Here is a 20,044-nt window from a genome sequence, read left to right as displayed (position 1 = left end):
TATCCTGTTTTCTTAGCCAACAAACCCACATTTTTTTTTTAAACTTTTATAAAAGTGAGACATACATTTTTGGAAAACCTACTTAACTATTTAGAAGAACTAATTAATGTATTAAAACGCATGCATCCACTCAGGCAGAGTACTTACAGTCATATTTTTCTAAACTCTTAATTTTGTTATCATTTGTCCATATTATATACAGAAAAACAACTACCAACAGTTACAGAATATTTAGTGCTCCTGGGAGAGCTCAAAGCAGAGCTTGTGTTGTGTGACTTAGATGCCTTGAAATGGTCCGCTTTTCAGTTTTCAACCATTAGGACACTGAAAACATGTGTCACTTTCATCTTTTATGGCTCTTTCTGTCATTCCCAGCCAGAGGCAAACACTGATCAACATTTCATCTCTACAGATTTGCCCTGTATGGACATTTCACAAAAACGAACCTATCTTGTGTGGTCTTTTGTGAACTGTTAATTTCACAGCATATTTATGAGTTTTGTTCATGCTCTAGCATGTATGCTAGTCAATTCGTCTTTATTACTGAATCAGATTGCATTGTTTGGACACCTACTGTCTCCTCACGGATTTGTAAGATTTCTGTACAGACTGTGAACACAAGTTATTTATCAGTGATGATATTTGCAAATATGATTTCCCATCTGCATCTTGTCTTTTAATTTTCTCTTTTGAAAGTGTCTTTTGAAAGACCAAACTTCGGATGTTCTAATTCACTAAATTTGTCTTTTGTAGATGGTGCTTTTGCTGCCATATCTAAGAAATCTTTGCCTAAAGGATTTTCTTCTATAGGTTCCCTGCAAATGTCTTAATTCACCATTGAACTTGAAGAACAGAGACACAGGGCCTTCCCCAGTGTGCCTGCTACCAGGCACCGGATGCTTGGGCAAATGGGGAGTGCCTTCCCCAGCAACGAGCGTCTTCCTACCGTGTGTTCTCACCCTCAACCTCCTTGTTTTACTTAGGAAATGTGTGTTGGAAGACATGAAAAGTATATTCCGGTTATTTTTGAGGACATTTCCTCAAAAAGCCTCAGAAGCAGGTCCCCTGGGGCCATCTGGTATAAGAGAACTGAGAAAGCAGCTGTTTGCCTGCTGGAGCTGCCCTCATGTCATGAGGGTGCAATTACCTCCTCGGTGAAGGATTTGAATCATTACAGCAAATCCCTTACTCAGCACGGCTTGTATTAGGAAGACTTTCTGATCCTAAAACCACGGTTTTCCTCCTATACCCTAAAGGTACAGCAGAACCCCAGCCATTCAGAGTCTGGAGGGTGAACTGTGCTGCAGTCCTGTTTACTTTCAAACAAGAGATATTTACCCAGCATTACTAGGTGGCTTTATGAGGCAGGTACTCTGACAGGTTTCAGGCCCTGGGATGCCTCTGCCCTCGGGCCACTCATGTTCAAGGATAGTGTACTCGAAGATAGGACAGAGGAAGAGAAAATACCAGTTTGGGCACTCTTTGTAGCTGTCTTTGTAGAATTTCTGTATTGTATTTTTTGATGTGCTGTATATAAAATGACTAAGGTAGAAACACACTTTATAAATAAGTTAATAGAATCAACAAATGCACATTAGAGGTACTTGCTCCAAATAATTTTGTCTGAGAAATATTTTGATTATTAATGTGATTTTAAAAGTTTAGTAACTATCGTAGGTGATATGAATAGAAAAATATCAGTTTAAGCAAGTAAAAAAAATCAAAAAGACTTCATTTTAAATGGTGTTAAGAGGTAAGAAACGAAATTATAATCAAGGCAGTGTGAAAGCAGGTGCCTGGATGGGAAGGTGGATGGAGTGGTGTGAATTCTACAGAAAGGACAGCTTCTTTAGGGGCAACACCTGAGCTGAGATTTTAATAAAGTCAACCATGGAGGCTCTTTCTCCTTAATGCTGGAGCATCTTTTAGTGTCTGCCATTGGGACCAAAACTAACCCAACCCCCATTTCCTTCCGTCACAATCTTTTTAAGAATGGAGTCTTCATTGCATGAGTTGGCTGTTTGAAACCTGGGGCCTATGCAGGATTGTTTGGCTCGGCCTGGGAGGAGGGGACTAGACCTACCTGGACTGAGTCTACCAGGTTGACCTCAGTCTGTGGGGAAGGCTTTGCCCTGGAGGAGATGGGAATGGGGGGGGTTGGGGGGAAGGTGAGGGGGACGGGAGGGGGGAGAACAAGGGAATCCGTGGCTGATATGTAGAACTGAATTGTATTGCAAAATAAATTAAAAAAAAAAAAAAGAATGGAGTCTTGCCTCAAAACATGTGTGGACTTACTGGACAAGGTCTTATTTTGGAAAAAAAAAAGCACTATCAAATGGAGATCAGTAGGCAAGGGCCTAGCTGTGGCAGAGATCTCAGCAGTAGCTGGTTAACAGCTAAACAGACTTATTCTGCAAGTACCTGCTTTTTGGCAAAACTAAAACACCATTCTGTCTGGGGAAGAAATGCTTGCCTCTTCAGTGATGTTTCTATATGCCTTTAAAAGGGGGGTGGTGGTGGTGGTGCTTCAACTTTTTGGAAAAGAAGTTTTTACCTAAGACCCAAACAACCAACTGAACAATCTCAAGATTCCTTCCTTTGCATAAACTGCTGCATCTTCAGTTCACTAGGGGATCCGATGGATGGTCAGACATCATGAGTGGCCCACTCCCTTATCTTAGCCCACCCTTCCACTACTCCACATCTAACACTTCTGACATTCATTCACTTTTTGTCAGCAGGTTTATGGCAATTCACTTGCAAAGGTGTCTATTCTATTCCCTTTAGAAGTCATCAATCTGTATTTTCATCCACTTAAAATATAGGTGACAATAAGTTTTCTAGAGTGCCAACCCCACTATACATCCTCCAGCCCTTTCTTCTTATCGCCACCCAGATTTACCCCGACAAACTGGTATTGTGATTATACTAGGGCTTCCTGTCACTCACCTAGGCAGCTGTGGAAACGGAAGGGGAACTCTAGGGAGAATCCTTCCAACAGAAGAATATTAGAAACTATCAATTCAGTAAATTGTACAAATGAAAGACAACAAAATGCCCTTTCCAAAATGAAAATCCCTTACGCTAGCAAGCAGCCAAATGAAGCCCAAGAGCCTATCAACATGCTATCCTTCCCCTGGACCACAGTTTGGATGAGCAGCCAGAGACAGGGGCCAGTGACCCTAAGCTTCTACCATGTCCAAGTCAGCTTGAACCTGAGGAAATGTAGTACAGTTTTCTTCCTTTAAAAACCGACTTTTTTTATTTTCAGTCTGACATCTCAGCAAGGCTGCCAGGGCTGTCACTGTTCTCCAAGCTTTGCTGTGTCACCCAAGGACGATCAGAAGAATGAGGCTGGAGAGTTGGCCAACAAAGACAAAGACCTAGTAAACAAATCTGGGGGGTAAGGCCAAAAAGAAGAAGTGGTACCAAGGCAGCTTTCGGGACAGGCTCCACAACCTAGTTCTGCTTGACAAAGCTCTGCACGACAACCTGTATGGTAGCTTCCAACTGCAGGCTCAATATTCCAGCGATGGCCCCCGAGAGACTAAAGAGTTCCAGTTCCTTAACCAGGGCAGCCTTGTAGAAGCTACTCAGTAAAGGACTTACCAAGCTGGTTTCAAATCACAAGGTGATAGTAATTTACATGAGAGATACGAAGGGTGGCGGTACCACAGCTGCTGGCAGAGATGCACAAATGGGTTTAATCACTGTATATTTGGGAAATAGAACTATATATATATTTTTAAAAAAATGTATTTGAAGATATCTTTTACTATGTTTGGCTAAAGACAAAGTATGTTAAGTTTCTTATCCACTGAATTAATAAACTTTCCATGCTAATCTGTCACTTGGTCAAAAGTATCTACGAGTCTGGGTTAGGCGGTTCGAGACCCTGTGTCGTGAAATAAGGTGCTTCCATTTTCCTGTCCAGGGTTTAAAATTACTGAGACTGCAGTCTCATGGCAGTTGGAAAAGGATAATCAGGGTCAAGAGCAAAATAAGTCTCCACTGAGACAAGACACAACACAGACCAAGTCCCACTTCTGAAATACCGGCTATCCCTGGCAAGACAGTGCACTGCTCACATGCCAGGTCTGGGCTGGGCAAACTTCCTTATCACTGACTTGGCCCAATCACCATGTAAAGGCTGCCTTGGCTCTACAATGGGGTAGGGAGGTGGAACCATTTCCTAAACTGTAGAGAGGCAATGCTAGTACTGTACATATTGTTCCCCGCTCCCTGCTGCTCTGGGAGGCATCTACAGGGCTGATTCCTCTGTACAATAACTTAACAAGCCTGGTGGACACAAGGAACCTGCCTGAAACAAACAGAGTAGATTTAGAGGGAATTTGCTTGAGTTGCCCAGAATCTGCTGAACGGGCAAAATCCCAGTGCCATGGCCTCATAAGCACACATTACATAGGAAAACGTTTGGAAACTTTTCAATAGTTTGATGGGTTGTCGGTTTTCAGAGAATACCTGTCATACTTGATAAACAGACTGTTAAATGAAAAGAATATCTTAAGAATAGTGAATCAACAGTTCAGTGTGGGAGTTTGGGATCAGGTGGCCCTCCAGTAGTACTCTGAATACTGGTTCCGCCACTTTGTTCCCATATCACCTGGGGAGATTTACTTAACTTCTGTGTGCCTCATTTTCCTGTCTTGCAAAATGAGGATCATTAAGAATGCCCACAGCTCCAGGACTGGTGAGAAATAAGTAGATTATACACACAAATGTGCTTAGTCCGTTAAGACTTGGCGCATAGTGTTTACTAGACGGCAGCTGCTGTGATTAGGACATGCTTGGCTAATGCTGTAAGAAAATGATTCTGTATTTTGGAATGGAAATTAGGCCAAAGGACACAGTACTCGGTAGCTAAACCATCTATACTGCCTAAGGCATTGATCTAAACAGAACACAGATGTGTACCATCTTTTAACCATGTGGAGAGGGAGATCAGGTACTTCGCATTTATATGGCAAAGCTCCCCGAGAGAGGACACTGAAATCTGTGGAGTTCTTGGTGAGAGGGAGGGTCATCTGTGAAAGCCCAGCCTCGTTTCTCACAGGCCAGGAGGTGGTACCTGCTTTCCCACTGGCTCCCTCACTGAAGACTCAGTGGTGTCACCAGAAGCATTGATGAGTTTCCAAAGGAGCACCCGCCCAGACTCCCACTGAGGAGAATGGGGACCAGGATACTCCCAGATGCCAAAATCCACAGATGCTCAAGCCCCTTGCATTAAATAGTGAAACATGCAAATTATTTGTGATCCCTAAAGCAATATAAATGCTATGTAAAAAAGCTGTTTTTCTTTCCTGAACAATATGTAATAACAATAAAGGTCTGCATGTGTTCAGTACAGATACAGTTTTATTTTAGGAATACTTTGGGTTTTCAATTTGCCATGGGTTAAGTATATCCTACAAGTGTTCATGTGTTGACACTTAATCCCTGTTGTGAGGTATTAAGAGGGTAGAAACTTAATCTGACTAGGGTGTGTAGAGGTGAGGTCTTTGAGAAGAGATGGGATTAGGTAAGGTCATCTGAATGAAACTCCCATGAACACTTAGGACCACAAAAGAAGATGAAGGAAGACTATAACATGTGTTCTCTGTCTCTTAGCAAGTGATCCCTGGACCACTTCAGGATCCTCCAGCAAGAAAGTTAACACCAGAAGTGGCCTTTTCACCACATACTTTACCTGAATTTCTTTTCTTTCATCCATCTATCTATCCTTGTGTGTGTGTGTGTGTGTGTGTGTGTGTGTGTGTGTGCACATGTGCATGAAAGTCTGGGTACCATGGTGTACTTGTGGAGGTCAGAGGACAGCTTTGTGGAGTCAGTTCTCTTCTTCTACCTTTATATAGGTCTGGGGGATTGAACTCAGGTCACCAGGCTTGCACACTATACTCCTTGTTCTCCTGTCTGCCAGTAGGCTAAATGCTGGTTCTTTAGTAAGGTAACTCCTTTGAGGAAGACAAGCCTAGAGCCATTCAATGAGAAACTTAGCACAGTGGGTCAAGCTCCATTGAGAAGTGCCTTAGAGCTGCGGAGCTTCACCTCTTTGCTTGCCATCTTGTAAACCTGCTTCGCCCTCTTTGACATCAGGAAAAAAATCCTGAACAAAGGAGCTGGGGACAATGCTTGGCACACAGAAAGCCCCTCTGACACGAAAGTAAGAATAATTACTTACTGAATTTGATAACATAACATTTAAGGACAGGAGTAAATAACCTTAGCATCTATATAGTCCTGTGTACTTTTCCAATGCACAGCTCAGCAGGGAGGGACTGGAGAGTTCTTTCAATTAAACAGCCAACGCCAAGTGATTTTTTACTCTTCTGTCATTTTTGGCTTTTAAAAGAAGTGATGTTATTGATACCTTCTAAATGCAGAAACATGTGCATGTGTACAAGCATGCACATTCATGCACACATATATGTAAAAGATAGAGAAAATCTCATTGTTTCTAATTCTAGCTACAAATGAAATTCAAGCTTAATGCCCAAAATCAAGAATCAATAATAGACACAAGCCAAATCAAACTAGTTATCAAAATGCCCATCAGCCAACATGCTGGAGACTGTTTTAGACTATTTCTTTATATACATATCCATCTGTATATGTTTTGCATATTTTATTATGCTTTCCCCACAATATAAATTTATTATATCTCATGTCAGTTAGCAGCTATTGGCACCATAATGTTTAATGGCTGTGTTATAATTCATGGCTGTATGGAAACAACCAACCTATCACCACTAAGGGATATTGACATTATTCCCCCTTGCTATTATAAATAATGACAACCTAGTCACCTTGGTGGGGATCTCTGGTTATTTCCATATGACAGGAAGCAGAGGAGCAATGGCTAAGTCAAAGGAAAGCCGACAAGTTTCACCAATGCTACCACACACATTGCTCCTGAAAAAAGTCTTGCTGATCTAGAATCTTACCCACAGTGGAGCAATTTGGCCCCATCCCTGTTTGTCCCCCTACTTCCTATTTCTTGGGTACATGGATTCTGCTGCTCTTGTCAAATGAACCCACTGAGACAGCTAAGATGAAAATGAGCAGATCTAGTCTAGGTCTGCAGCAGTCCTCCAGAATAAATTTGAATTCTCAGATAGAACTTTTCTGCATTTCTTTAATGTTGGGTAGAAGGCGAGTGTTGATGGGTAGAGAGTACCAATTCTCAATTGAGAATGACTGGCTTCCTCCAGTCCATGAGTCAGCAAGCTGCACCTGAACACTGAACTGCAACAAGAGAATGAATAAGCTTATAATATTGCAGGGTCATATGCTGAGTATGCACACATACGCCCCCACCCTTCAGCAGCAAGGTGTGAGAAGTAAAACATCCTCCATAGCCATCATGGAGCCAATGGAGGATGTTCCTTACTTGCTCATTTTCTCTTAAAGGGTACAGAAAGGAAATTAAATGAATTTGGGTTGGAGACCTGTGTCTATGCAATGACTACTCTAGCTGGTTATAAAGAGGCATTCTCTGCCCACAGCAGGCAGGAGAGGACAGCTGGCATCTTAGACTTGGCAAATCTATCCTGAATGATCAATGTTGTCTCTGTATGTGACAGATGGATCTGGTCCAAGGTATTTGCAGAAATAGATAATGTAATATTCAGACTGTCAGCATGGGCCCACATGCTCTGCTTTCCTTTAACCCATTTCCCTCTGGGAAACTTCCAGACTCTCAATACTACCATCTTACTAGAAGGTGTTTCTAGCCATAGACAAAGAGTATTTCAGACCATATGGCTACCATGGACAAAGAAAGGGGAATGGAAGAATCTATCTTAAAAGTTCACTGAGAGGCCTGTGAGATGACTCAGAGGGTAAAGGCCCTGACTACTGAATCTGAACATGTGAGGTGGAGCCCCAGGACACACATGGTGGAAGATAATAACAAACTCATGAATGGTGTCCTCTGATCTTCACTTGTATGTCACGGCATATGTGTGCCCAGGAACACACACACACACACACACACACACACACACACACATAAAGTAAAAATATTTATTTAAAAAACTTCATTAAAACTTAATAGTCTATCTACTCTCTTCATCCCCTATATTCTGCCTGCAAAACTGAGGGGCTATTGGAACACTGTGAGGAGCAGTACTACTGCCATCGAGGCTCAAAGCTCACACTAGTGTTTACAGAACTACCATGGACAATGAAGCCTTGGTACAGGAAGCCACTTCCCTGTACACCTTCAACCAAACTAGAGATAGGGAGTGGCCTGCAAGGGGAGCCCAAGGGAATTTCCACTTGTGAGATTGGCAGCTGCTTTCTGGGTAACTCTTGGTACATGTGGGCAGGGAAGAGCTTGAGAAACGAGTTTCCTAGAGCTAATTCAGTCAACAACATGCTCCCTGGCAGACTATGGATTGTGGGAGAGTTTTGCTCTGCCTCAAGACAGGGCAGGCTCCTATGGTATGGCATGAAAATCCAGGACTTTGTGTGCTTCTAGATGGTTAACAATGTAGTAATAGTAGTTAGCATTTTCTGAGCACTCCTTATAAAGTGATCCACTCAGCCCATTCTATCATTCCTTTCCCCACATCAGGCCCAGCAAGAAGGTCATATCATAGAAGTGAAGAGCCCATCGTTTATGAATTTGGTGTTCTGGGCAATCACAGAAAACCTTCCAGTATAATTTACTCTGGGGCTGTGCCAATTCACCTCCTCCTACCACTCACCTCTGTGAATACTTGGCAGAACCACATGTTTACGTATATTTTGAAAGGTTATGTTGCCACCAAGAACACCTTCAAATTCCTCTACAGGCCTTAGCTGGAGAAGGACTGTTTTTTTTGTTTTTTGGGGTTTTTTTTTGTTTGGAAGAGTAGTTCTAAAACTATAACCAGCCAGTCTACTGCCAGAATGCTGGGTTGAAGCAGTCAATAAAACCAGTCAATCATGGGGCTGAAAGGACACTGACCAACAGGTACCATCAACCTTCCAAAGAACCTGTGCGGTGTGGCACTGGAAGACCTGAACAAAGACAATTTATTTTAGAAACAATACTTTTCCCATGATTTTATCTTGAGAACAGAATGGCTAACAACACAGTGACTACACAAGAGTAGTACAGCTCAACTATCGTATAAACAGAACAAAATATTTGTCTTTCTATATAGGAAAGGGTGGGCACTCTGGCTATGAGTACATAAAACTCAACTGCTACAGTGAATCATGTCCCAGACCAGTTCCATAAGATGACTAAGATGTGATCTTGTACACCTTCTGTGTATAACAGGCTTTGGAATTCTTAGCTTACCAACAGATCCAAATTGATTACCTTTAATGGATTCATTTAGCAAATCTTCCTAAGGTATCAGAGCCAGGCTTTACCCTAGATGCTGGGAATCCTGTAATGCCCAAGGCAGGGCAGCTCTTTCTCTGATAGGCTCTCGGCATGGCAAGGTGAGAATAGGCAGGAATTACCAGGCAGGAAAGTGCTCTGAAGAAACCATGCGGCAGATGGTGACAGGTAGGGGGTCAGAAGGTACAGGGCAGGCTGCGGAACACAGAGTGTGGAGAACCTTTTAGAGCAGCTGAAGTGCTAAGGCAGGAATGGACTTGGTGTGCAGATAGAGCCACGTAACACAGGAATCAGACAAGCAAAGGAGGTGGTCACGAGAGGTTAAGGAAGGGAAGCTGGGCTGATGGGACTGGCCTTGAGGAAGAGCTAGATTTCAGTCTATGTGCAAACAGAAGGCACTAGGGAATGCGAACAATTTCCTGAATCCGAGACATTGCTAGAAATGTGAAGCGCTTAAGATTTCAAAATAAAAAACAAAACACCTTATAGTTACAAAAAGAGCCATCTCCTAAGTAGGGAGCCAGAAATCCCCTCTTCACAGAATGGTCTAGAAATCTCTTCAGTGTACTTACTTTATGTGTTTAGTTGATTTAAGCAGCAAACACATTTTTATCATTATGTCTGGGTACTGTGTTTAGCACTGAGAAGACATAAAACTGAGAAAACATGATGCTCATAGAGGCTGAGAGACAAATATCCAGGCAATATACTGTCAAACATGCTCTGCTGGGATGATGAATGTTCCCCAAATAGGCAAGAGAGCCGTAGAAGATGATGATAATGAGGAAGGGGATCATGAAAGGCTTTCTGAAAGAAGTGATATTTCAAAACACAGTGTCCCCAGGAGGTGAGAGGAAAGAGGGCAAGGTTGAGGAACTGAAACAAATTAGTAGGGCTGAAGAAGAGTTTGAACAAAAGCTGCACTGTCAATCAGGAATAGATCCCCAGACATCTTAAAGAATAAAAGATTCATCAAGTTATTAAGATCGTTGGAGGCCACTGGAGATGTCAATGCTGGAGAGTAAAGCATTCAAGTTTATACATTAGAATAAGCCCACAGTGGCCATTCACGGTGAGCAAGGTCCAAGGTCAGGAAGACCATTCTAAGAAGCCTAGTGGCAGCAGTAGATGGTGTTAAGTGGGCTTATATGACAGAGGCAGAACTGACAATTCTTGAACACTGACACCAAGTAAGTGACGAGTGGAGGAAGTTGGCCAGATTTCTAGGCATCAGATGGAGAGAGGTAGAATTCATGAAAGCAAGAAATATAGGGTGAGGAATAGATGTGGGCGCAGAAGAGGAAAGGGAAGTCTTCATGATGATAGTGGATGGGGGGACTCAAAGACAGTTGGATATGGGTCTACAGAGCAAGCAGAAGGTCTGGGTCCAGACAGTCTGACATATCACTATCAAGTGCAACTAGAGAAAATGATGAAATCCATCCAAAGAAAATTTACAATCAGACTAGTTGTAAATGCTAGTGAAGTGAGGGGCAGGAGAATTGCCAGCCTGGGATACATAGAGAGATCCTGTCTCAAACACATAAACACATAAACAGCTAGACCCCAAGAAATAACACTGAAGGACAAAGGAACCCTCAAAGGAGATAGAGAGGGAGAAAGAGAAAACATAAAGAAAAGGTGGCACCAACAAACAGGCAACAAGAGGACATCCGATGGGGGTGGTGAACAGTGCCCAGTGTCAGCAGAAATCAAGAGAAAGACTGAGGCAGTCTTTGAGGCTTAACAGCAAGACCATGCATGGTGAGCTCAGTGAAGGGGACTGCCATTGAGTTGGTAGGGACAAATCATAGATTAGGCAAGAACATAGAGAGATGGGAGAGATGCCTGTATTTCGTCTCAAAGAAGGGATCAAAAATATTCAGCCGGGCGGTGGTGGCGCATGCCTTTAATCCCAGCACTCAGGAGGCAGAGCCAGGCGGATCTCTGTGAGTTCGAGGCCAGCCTGGTCTACAAAGTGAGTTCCAGGAAAGGCGCAAAACTACACAGAGAAACCCTGTCTCGAAAAACCAAAAAAAAAATAAAAAATAAAAAAATAAAAAAATAAAAAAATTCAACCCAGGACTTTCCTCTGATGATACATGAAGGCTGGATTTATCAAACATTGGAAATAACTCCAGATTTTTTTTTTAAAGATGGGATCTAAAAAGGCCATTTTGAAGCAAATTACTTCAGGCAAAAAATAATTTTAAAAAAATGTTCAAGAGACCTCCAGTAATGGGTGAACTGTTCACTCAACAGCTTTGCGTTGAAAACTCTAACTCCCTCCCAATGAGCCAAGCCTCAGGCCTGGAAGGTGATATAGGGGTCCTAGGATTCCACCCATATTTCACTGTGTCTTCTTGGGGCAGCATCCAGGAACAGTCACCACAACTAGCAGACTAGAATGTCATAGGCATGAGAAGCATGTGGCACAGGTGGGCCAGGGCAGCCCCCAGAAGCTGCCATGGTCATTGTTTCCACATGAGATTTACAGCCTCTCTTCTTCTACCAAGCAACTCCTATGTATAGTCTTAATGCCAGAGAAGGTGCCACAGGCTGGAGAGAAGCAAGGCCACTCCTGGGGCAGCTTAAAGACAAGCGAGGACATGTGGTCCTCACGTGGCTCACAGTCACCTACTTAGTCCTAAGATGACTTCCATCCAGCTCTGTCACTTACAAGCTGAGAGACCTTGTGTCAGTTAGATGGCTCATCTGAGTCTTGCCACCTGAAAGAAGAAGTCACCAATAGTCTCTCTCCTGGGATAATTGTGAGTGCATGTGAAGTCCCCTGCTCAGGGTCTGGCATGGAGGGAGCAACTGGAACATCAGAAGCAGCTGTTGTTTAGTGACAAAAAAAATTCAGTCTGTCTATTGTGATGGACCTGAAGTGCACACTGAATTCAGTCAAGGGAAAGGAAGCTGGTGACTGACCCCTAGACACACTCCATGGATCCTCCAGGAAACAAGACTAGGTTAGTATAGAGAGGGGAAGAACCTTAGGCGGAGGAGCCTGTAGTCTCCTACTTTTCTACCCTCACACAGCAAACATAATGCTGCTTTTCCTAGTGCCAATTCAACAGAAAGAGTTCTGAACTTGTAATTTGAAGGCCCAAGTTCAAATAGAGGCTTCCAGGCCAAGACTGTGCACTACATATAACAGGCCACTGAAGGCCTCTCAGTCAAGGTGCTTGAAATGGCATTTGCAAGATGCAAGGTAGTTGATGTATGCTCCTCGCTCATTCAACCCATTTCTATGAACACCTGTTGACAGCACAGTCAAACACTAGGGGGACAACAGTGAACCTGAAATGTGCATGTGCCAGTCCAGTAATCAGGGGAAGGGAGCAGGCAACTATAATACAGTGCAGCAGCCAGTGCTATGACTGAGGGTAATGAATGGCAGCATTAAGTAGAACACTGTCCATGAAGTAGCTATGGAAACCAAAAAGCACTTTAAATAGATTGTGTAGCATCATCATTGTTCTTGACAACAGGGTCAGATCCCAACTCTTCCAGCAATTTTCCTAACTTCCGGCCCACATGATGGAAACTAACCTTCAAGGGAACCATGGGTCAAGGCATACATCAAATACAGGCATAGGCCTGCTACAGATAGACCATCTTCACCAGGCTTTCTGTGGTCTGTAACCAACCATAGCATGGCCTGTTAACATTGGGGAAAGAATGTTTTGGTTGGTGATCTCACATTCATTTCATGGATCCAAACCCTACAGGTGTTAGGATGTAGTCTGATGAATGCATACCCTATTCAACAAATAGTATAGAAAATGGGAGGTCTATGGTACAGACACAGACAAGACTGGTCCCTGGTCTGAAGAAGATCAATTCAGTCAAAAATATAATCAGGGAAATTAATTCAATGAGGGGCTATGATTAATGCCAGACTATGTATAATAAGTGATCATATTCTTCATCACCAAAGATGAACAAGGAAATTTACACTAGATCAACAAAACTAACAGGCAAACCACAATATATGGCCCCTAACATGGAATGTAAATGGCAAATTGTTTCTCAAATAACAACAAATGAGTAATGCTAGAACCAACACTGTGCCCCTATTAGATGTCATTCATCTCTTTGCTTTCATTGAAATTAGTTAACAGTTTCTTACAATATATAATTTCCTCTGCATACTGGATCCTAAAAGCACTTGCGGACACTGAGATTATGAGCTGAAAACTGCATAAGGATGATAATCAGACACCAGAGTCTTTTTATGATGGTAGTTTTCATTATAGCATTGGCACTTGAGCTCCATGCCAAATCCAGACTTCTGCCTAATACTCTACAACTTAGGTTTATGTTAAACTCTAATCCAAAGGATTCCTTCCTCAGGGTCCAAAATGAATTGTCTCTCCAAGTGCTTTTTAACATTAATATTTAAAGGCTTTCTGTGAGCTACCCTAGGGCTAAGTAAGCTAAATAACTTCTCATTTTTAGCCTGGCTCTTTACATGTAGTGGTGAAGAGACTTCTACTTTAAAGCCTATGGATACGGCTGTGTTAGTCAAACTGCAGGAGGGCACAAAACCCTCTCAGCAACATTCCTATTACAGTGTTTGGGAATCACTCTTCTGCTTCGGGTGCCTGCCTGCTGGCTGTGGAGGAATTTCCCAGGTGAAATTTACTTTCAAAGGAAAGAAGTGCTGGTCGAATTCCCATACCTCCAAAGTGAGTCTCCGATCACAAGGATGAAGCCAGCTTGGTTGGTGAGACTCTACAGTCTGCGAGTGACAGTGTGTCCAGCCTACATGAAGTGACTCCCACTGTTCTCAGGAGCAAGTACTCTAGCTAACCTCTAACTTAGAGGAAGAGACAGACATCCCAGTACGGTCATTTTGTTTCCTTGTCACATGCTGCATTATAAATGAGGAAATTTTAAAAAATGAAGGAAAATAGTCAAAACTAGTTAAACAATGTCCGTAAGCTCTCATAAACCTAGAACAAGAATCACAATGACATCGAGTATTGATTTCGCAAAACAAAACAAAAACCAGATAATTCTCCCATATATTCAACAATATACAGCAGGATCACACTTTTCAACCAGAGTATTTTATTAGGCAGAGATGGGTACTTGTCATACAATCTTTTACATTTTGTGTTCATTATTTTTTAAGAGAAGAAATGTCTCATATTTTTCAGCCCTTTGCTGTAGACACTAAGAATCTAACAAGAAACAAAATATTTTCATGAAACAGTTCTGGAAATATCATTACCTGTAAAAGGAAATAAAAGGTACTACACTGAGGTAGAGTAGAACCCTCTCCCCAAGACAAGATGGAAGCACACCACTATCCTTGAGTGGCACATTCTCTAGCTGTAGGTACACTCTGCATTTGACTTACACTTCCTAATCCTACCTGCCTAGAAATTCTGCCAGCTGCAAGCATGATCTTGAATTACTATCTACATTTTTACTGATAAAAACAGTGCTACGCTTATTCGTGAGCCACCAAGAAATCACACTGGGCCCCGAGGTCACCTCAACAGTATTGAAGAGAAGACAGAACAGAACTTCTGGGCTCTTTTCCTACAGAGGAAAGGAGGGCCCACAGGGAGCTGGAGCAACAGATGTATTCTGAGCACACACAGTTCCGTCCGGGATTCTTCCTGCCACTCCCTATCAAATCTGAAATGTAGTTAAATCACGGGTCTGTATTTAAGCTTGCTTATCTCTGATAATGGATTTGGACACATATCAAAGAACCTGCCCATGTGTACTTATCAGTCTCTGACAGGTATGAGGCTGAGGAATGCAATGTAGGACCTTATTGCTCACTTGCTTAGGAACTTAGAGGTTGTCTATCAGCAAATATTTGAACGAGGGCTCCAATTACTTCTGATCCTAGGTAATCCTATATTGCTACAGGGTTGCCTGGTGATAAACCACAGATTCAAAATACTCTTATGAAGGATAAGTGACAACCATGAGACAGCGGCATTCATCTGTAAATATAAAAACATTTGAATATCTTTCAATATTTTTAGGGTGATATGTAGCTTTCTATTTAATTTTTATATTAATCTATTCATTTAGATGGCTATTATATCAGTAAATAAAACTTCCAAACAGTATACAAGTATAGGAAAAACAAGTCTCCCTTCCTATTGATGAATCCCCCGAAGTAATGATTGTGGTCTGTTTATTCTATTCCTTTGAGGGATACTGTGTGAACATGCAAGCTTGTGTGTTGGCAGGTGACCTCACATACTCCCCTCTTTAAAACAACAACTGGCTGTGGGCTGGGCACACAGTTCTATACCTTGCCAGTCTTACCTTAGCAGCAGTACCTAGAGACTGGTTTGCTCTCCGGACTCTGTTCTACCTACATCTTCAAAAGTTATTCCTTTGTTCTCTGTAACTGTGTACTAGAATGCTAAGGTAGAGACAAATGCTTAACCATCATGAGGCCCTTACCAGTGAATGTGCACTGGGAATGCTAAGGTAGATATGCATAACCATCAATTCAAAGAGCTTCTTACCAATGAATATGCTAAGTTGTTTTTCATCTTTTGCTTATGATAGAACAAATATTGACATGTGTCTTACCTACCTAGACAATCTCTCTCTTTTTTTAAATGTTGATGTCAAAATATTATTCAGAGGCTATTGGCAGATGAGGCTGCTAGCTTCCTGTCATTCTGCTCAGGATAGTAAAACCTTTGTCTCTAAAGTTGTCAAAACTCCAGAACTACCCTAATATCACTGCATCCCTCAGCTTTACCATAACCAGATTCCTCATGTTGAGCAGACTGGCAGCCGTGTTGTCCCCACCCACTCACCCCACGAGCCCTGATCCCAAGACTACACAGCATAACTCGGAACTCTAAATCCCACAGGCTTTGGATAAAAACTTCCCGAACAGTGAGGTGGTGAAAACCTGTCCAGGTTCTGGGCACCACACTTACCTTCACAAGACTTAGTCAATATTAGGTTGTCTTCATACTTCCTCTACTAAGAAAATTAATCTATTATTTTTCAATTTAGTCTCAGTTAAAGCTTTAGGACAAAGGCAGAAAGCAGCCACATTATTTGACAAAATATTACAAGAATGGGCTCTAGTCCAATTGCTAATATTGTTCTCCTCTGAAACTCTCACACTGGGTCTCCACGGTTCACACTGTTCTCAGTACAGCTGTCTTCCAAGCTCCCGCTAGGATGGTCCACTAGCATTGAACCACTTTTCTAGTCCAAAGTCCCCAAATCTTCCACATTCCTCCAAATGCAGCATGGTCAGGCCCATCACAGAAATAGCCCACTCCCTTGGTACCAATTTCTGTCTTAGTTAACTTTTCTAACTGTGTTAAGACACCATGACCAAAGCAATTTATAGAAAAAAGAGTTTATTTGGGGCTCACAGTTTCATAGAGTGAGTCTGTGACTATCATGGTAGGGGGCATAACAGCAGGCAGATAGGCATGGTGTTGAAGCAGTACCTGAGAGCTTACATCTTCATCCAAAAGCATGAGGAAGACCGGAAGTGAGAGCTAAATGGACACTGTGTGGGCTTTGGAAACTTCTATGTCTGTTCCCAGTAACACATCTCCTCCAATAATGCTACAGTCCCTAACCCTTCCTAAACAGTTCCACCAAAGTGACCAAGCATTCAAACATAAGCCCCTGGACCCATTCTCATTAAGATCACTACAGAAAGCTAAGGAAAAGGGATTGGAAGTTCAAAGTTCATCTTAGCTACACATCAAGTCCAACATAGTGAAAATTTGTCTCAAAATTAAATCAGCAAAATGGGTTTGGAGATGTAACTCAGTATAGCACTTACCTAGTAATTCCAAGGTTCAATCTCTAGTACAGAAGAGGGAAAAAGTCAACTACTCTTAATAAAACAACCCACAGCCACCCTGGTAATGGGAACAACTTGGTCTACCTAAAGATAGAACTGTTATGAAATCTGGTCTCTGGTGACTGTCTAGTTTCCTGACTCTGCTTCCTGTACTCCATGTTTTGTGAACTCTTTATAGGAGGAAGAGATTCCTGGTGCTCAATAATTCTCCTTATCACTACTTCCACATTTCTATTCTTCCACACTACCCCCCCCCCTTTACATGGGAACTGTCTCTCTAAGATACAGCTGTGGAAAAACAACATCCTTCCTATGGAACCCCTTGCCTCCTCAGCCCATCTCTCTCACAGAATCATCTGATTTCCCAAAAGAAGTCTGGGTGCAAGTCTTCACAGGCACTGAATACTAAACTCTCATCATCATAGTGGCACTCTGTAGACATCTGGGGGGTGCTCTGTGAAATCAAATGAGCTCCATGTAAATAAGGATTGGTTAGGCAAATTTCCTTGATAACAGATTCATGTCTCTGGCATCCTATTCCAGCCAATGACATGGTGTCTGAACTTTAGGTATCTATCACTTCTACAATACTCAGCTCAGAACCAGTGACTGCATAGCTCCACTCAAAGCAAGGATGGACACAGGGGGATGACTCTTCTAAGAGAGATCCTGCCTTGCATCTAATATCACACAACTAGGCACACACCAGGAAACAACATGATTTCTCTAGACACTATTTAACATTATACCACATTTATAATCAGATCCAATAGGAGAAACAACTGTATATGGAGAACCTCATTTTACTGGTGACAAACTGCTATCAAGACATTGCCTACTTTGCTAGTCACAATCATTACTATGACAAACTGATAAATGGGTGGATTGTTCAGTCCTTTTCAAACAGACAACTGAACAGTACACTGTGGTATTGTATTCCCCCAAATATTGTGCATGCTAATAAACTTATCTGGGGTCAGAGACAGAGCAGCCACAATATTAAACATGAGGATAGGCAGTGGTAGCACACACCTTTAATCCTAGCATTCCAGAGGCAGAAATCCATGTGTTCAAGGATACAGCCAAGCATGGTGACTCACACCTTTAATCCCAGAAAGCGAGCCTTTAATCCCAGGGAGTGGTGGTAGAAAGCAGAAAGGTATATAAGGCGTGAAGACCAGAAACTAGAAGCATTTGGCTGGTTAAGCATTTGGCTGGTTAAGCTTTCAGGCTTCTAGCAGCACAGTTCAGCTGAGAGTCATTCGGATATGAGGACACAGAGGTTTCCAGTCTGAGGAAACAAGACCAGCTGAGAAGTTGGCCAGGTGAGGTTAGCTGTGGCTTGTTCTGTCTCTCTGATCTTCCAGCATTTCACCCCAATAACTGGCCCCGGATTTGATTTTATTTATAAGACTCTCTAAGATTCATGCTACAGTACACTCCATCACATTTCCCCCCTTTCTGAACAGACAATTGAACCATACACCCCATCACATTTCCCTCTTCTTTGAATAGACGATTGAATGGTACACCCCATCACATTTCCCCCCTTCTTTGAATAGACGATTGAAGAGTACATCTCCCATTTACCCCTCTTTGAGCAGACTATTGAACGGTACACCCCATCATAACCCCCCTTCTTCGAACAGACGATTGAACAGTACACCCCATCATATCCCCCCTTCTTTGAACAGACGATTGAACAGTACACCCCATCATATCCCCCCTTCTTTGAACAGACGATTGAATGGTCCACCCCATCGCATTTCTCCCTTCTTTTCATGGCAGCTAAGTGGCTCAGGCAGATTTACACTGAATTACTCTTTTCTCTCAGCCTGTTAATCTTCATTTACTTTTTATTCAAATTTTACTGAGTTGTGTGTATTTTTAAAAAGAATAACAAATCTCAGGCTCCTGGATTTCGTTGGTTAACAACAATGCTTAGAAAGCAGATGTCACCAGATACCTGGCACATGTCACCCAACTGTGCTCCAGTGACATGCACACACACAGAACTTGTTAGCACGTGAAGACTTGAAATAACACACAAATGCCAGCATTTCCAGCATTTAGAATAGGTTTGCAAATCTTCAAAATGCCACCCCAGTTTTTGCTGGCAAGAATGAATGTGATGGGCAGGGGTTAAAATAGATATGATGGCCATGCAGTAAAGCCATCCCTTATCAAGGACACTGAACTGAGTCCAGGCCTGAAGGCTCAGGGATACCTAAATTCCAAGAACCAAAAGAAAGAAAGGGAACAAAACAAAGCCCAATTCCTACCATAAAATGGTAATGTGGTGAGTGGGCCCCAGGAAGATTCCTACACCAGAGGCAAGGGTTGTGCTCACAGGTACCCCACTATCACATACCCTGCTGCCTTTTTAGTGGGGAAAGAAGCAGCGGTACCAGACAGTCAGCTTTTCATGGGAAGGTTTTACTTATTTTATGAAAGAGATGGGCAAATTTGAGAGAAATCTTCTGCATATGAGAAAGCACAATGTGTGGGCTGGGGAGGTAGTTCAGTCAGTAGAGTGCTTTCTGCACAAGTGTGAGCATTTGAACTTGATGCCCAGAACTCACATAAAGGCAAGAGCATGGTGACATGTGACAGTAATTTCAGCAGTGTGAGTAGGTAGAGACAGCAGATCCCTGGGGCTCACTAGATAGCAAGCCTAACTCAACTGGTGAGCTCCTGGTGAGTGGGAGACACTGTGTATGGAACAAGGTGGATGGTGTCTTAAGAAATGACACTCTACGGGGAACTCTGTCTCCCACAAGCACATGTACACACATGTGTGCTTATTCACACATGAGTGTTCATGAGAGGTAGTGGGATGAGAACACAGCATGCCTGAG

General features: G+C 42.5%; 1 protein-coding gene and 1 pseudogene across 7 annotated transcripts in view; one reads left to right on the top strand and one right to left on the bottom strand.

Moving 5' to 3' along the window:
- Arhgap26 (Rho GTPase activating protein 26) overlaps nt 1-20,044 on the bottom strand; it is a 729,500-nt gene that overhangs the window by 36,139 nt on the left and 673,317 nt on the right. The window lies entirely within an intron of this gene.
- On the top strand, nt 3,249-5,772 carry LOC128113060 (40S ribosomal protein S25-like; annotated as a pseudogene).

The sequence above is a fragment of the Peromyscus californicus genome, unplaced genomic scaffold (genome assembly GCF_007827085.1).
Source record: "Peromyscus californicus insignis strain IS unplaced genomic scaffold, ASM782708v3 Scaffold_17__1_contigs__length_78620276, whole genome shotgun sequence".
NCBI classification, from domain to species: Eukaryota; Metazoa; Chordata; class Mammalia; order Rodentia; family Cricetidae; genus Peromyscus; species Peromyscus californicus.
This window is presented reverse-complemented; position numbering and strand designations above follow the sequence as displayed.